Here is a 2,867-nt window from a genome sequence, read left to right as displayed (position 1 = left end):
ATTATTCTAAACTCAGATTGGTTAGACAGCTCTTTAACATACCGTAGGCTGCAATCAATGTGACTGGAACAAGAATATAAAGACTAGGGAGAGAGAGACAGAGAAACTGACAGATTTCTGCCTTTTTCATATAATAAACGTTTAAAAGGACATCGACAAAGACGAGGCAAGAGGATGTTGCGATTTGTGAGTTTATGTGATTCTCACTACTGACCTACTGTTTTCCAAGCATTTACATGAAGCACATGATATGCCGATTGACTGAAATGCACTCTATTCAGAGAGCTACCAGGCTCATAATTCACTTTACTCATAAACTGAAATGTCCACGAAGCAACATGTCATTACACACTTCCATTCCCAAAGCAATAAAGGCTGCTCATAACAACTTAATATTGTGCATATTATTGTTAATATCGTGGCATCAATGTAGCTCCAACAAACAAGGCTTGTGAATAGCTCTGCCAAAAGGGCATCATAAGCACATAAAGACTGAATGCTCTTAAAGTGCCAGTGCACCATTTTTCACCATTTTTAATTACACGTGTTTTATTTCTCTTCAGGAGTTATCATTTATATGTTTTGACTTATTTATATCTTATTAACACATTTGATTCTGACACAAATGGTACATATTATTTTTATTGCCTTTTGCACATTTTTTGGACACTTAGCAGTAATGTTGTGGTGGTTTTAGTGAAACACTACTGTCCCTTGTTTATTGGCTGGAATTGTGTTGGTCTCCGTCCGAGCCATTACGTATGCATAGGCCTACAGTAGCCTACTGTATAGGGAGGGAAAGTAATCTCATCGCCACCTGGTGGTTGCGTTCCTAGAGGCTAGCGGGAGAGGATGGGATTTTCTTTTAGAAAAAATATATCTCGGCCCACGATCGGAAGTTAGCCAATATGCTATCCATGTAGGTCAGCTCTATTGCTTCTAGTGGTCATACTTTATTTTTTAGGATCAGTTTAATTGTTTTGAGTTTGTTTGTAACATGGTGATAACGAACTACAGTAGCTAGCTACAGTAGCATTTGAAGTCACCAGTTTGGGCGCTCCATCTCCAACTGATCAAAACGGCAATTTGCTTAACTTGCTTATCATATTTTTGTAATAACAGAGAGCGATGTAAACCGCGTGGTAATTACCTTTATGTTGGGATAACTTGTGTTGTGCTCCTACTCACACAAGAGCTGGCAGTAAGTGTGATTGTCTACTAACTAACCAACTAGCTAACAGGCTAATAAACAAACCATGCTAGGTGAGTAACGTCGTCGAAGGGTGTCACGTCACTTGAAGTTGTAGTCCATTTATGAAATGAAACGAGCAATTACGTTTTTTTTAAATAAGGCGAAATAGAGTCTGATATTTTCACAGTTAGTAGATTATTACAGTATGCCGACTGAAAAATATTTTTGGTGGATAAGATCGCTGGTATAGCTGCGTAGTATTTTTTTGAAAAGTCGGTCTATGGGACTTAACATTGGAGCTGCTCTTCGATAGGAACGCAACCACTTGGGGCGCTGGTTTTCACTTTCCCTCCCTATGCTAGGCCTTTGCTTTAAAATGGATATCTGAAGGGGGAGCCTAGGGGCATACAGCCTCCTAACTTTGTTGTAGTCCGTAATATAGCTGCAGCTGCTGTTCCTTGGTGACAGTCTAGATTTAGACAACATGCTTTATCTGTTCATAGCACTTTTTTACTAGCCTAAGCCAATGCAAAGGAAATCCGAGGCAGGAAAAAAGATTGGCTATTGTAAACAGGCCTATAGGGCGTGCGTCATTTCGCAAATGTATCAAACCTGTGGAAATTCGTCGACTAGCCTCTACACGAAATGTAAATCTTCAGTTCACGGAAACAAGATAATTGACCACCTCTAACATCGACAACAACCATACATTTAATTTATTACACTTACTTACCTTCATAAAAACCGATGGAAACGGTCTAATACGCAACCTGTTTTTACTCTCGATCGCTCATATTCACTTTCGTTTTCACCTCTTCCGCGTTTATCACATGACCAATAGCACCCTCAAAAATGCCAGTCTACTGCTCACTCGCGCACTCACTCATTCACTCTTTCACTCACACACACACGCACGCATGCATAAGCACACACACTCTCTCTCTCTCTCTCTCTCTCTCTCTCTCTCTCTCTCACACACACACACACACACACACACTTCTGTATGGAGTAAAGGGAGAATTATATTTCCTGCACAAGAGGACAGAACGGGAGAGAATGGTATATGCTTATGCCAGGGCCAGGCAGGCACTATTATGCATTGTGACTGTTTTATAAACTTGAATATGAATAAACATGAATATATTTGTAAACGTGAATATGAATATAAACGTGAATATGAATATAAACAAATTAAAACTGTGTTTGTGAGGTTTTATGGATGACTATGTGTAGTTTTGTTGTTGTTTGAAAATATGACCTTGAGAAAGCAATTGCATGTGAGAAAAAATACTCACATACATATGCAGCACACTTGCAAACACATATTTGCATGCACACACACATACATAGAACACACACACACACACACACACACACACAAACACCTGTTTCTCATTAACACCAAGGCAATCTGTCACCTCTGCTGAATTCCTCCTACTTTCCTAAAATGTGGGTAAAGTGGAATGACTTCTGCTCATTTACAGTAGAATGGACCAGCATGCAGTGTGACTGAACATGGCATAACAGGAAGATGGCTCTGGATGTCATGTCAGTCAGCCACACTCAGGGGTGCTGCTAGTAAATGAAGGCCCTATGAATCTGGGCCCCCAAAATGCTATACTGTAGGTGGGCTGAAGAAAATTTAAATACAGTATATTAGATTAACTGATTACAG

The 2,867-nt window shown here is 39.7% G+C and overlaps 1 protein-coding gene across 1 annotated transcript in view; it reads right to left on the bottom strand.

The window, feature by feature from the left end:
* Positions 1-1,970, bottom strand: part of LOC134086049 (NACHT, LRR and PYD domains-containing protein 12-like) — a 43,106-nt gene extending 41,136 nt beyond the window's left edge. Inside the window, exon 1 of the mRNA XM_062539997.1 lies at positions 1,926-1,970. The gene's annotated coding sequence lies outside the window, so the exon portion shown is untranslated. The remainder of the gene's footprint in view (positions 1-1,925) is intronic.
* Positions 1,971-2,867: the final 897 nt, after the last annotated feature.

This window comes from Sardina pilchardus, chromosome 1 (genome assembly GCF_963854185.1).
Source record: "Sardina pilchardus chromosome 1, fSarPil1.1, whole genome shotgun sequence".
Classification (NCBI taxonomy): Eukaryota; Metazoa; Chordata; class Actinopteri; order Clupeiformes; family Clupeidae; genus Sardina; species Sardina pilchardus.
The sequence above is the reverse complement of the archived record's forward strand: the minus strand, read 5'-3'. Positions and strand labels throughout refer to the sequence as shown.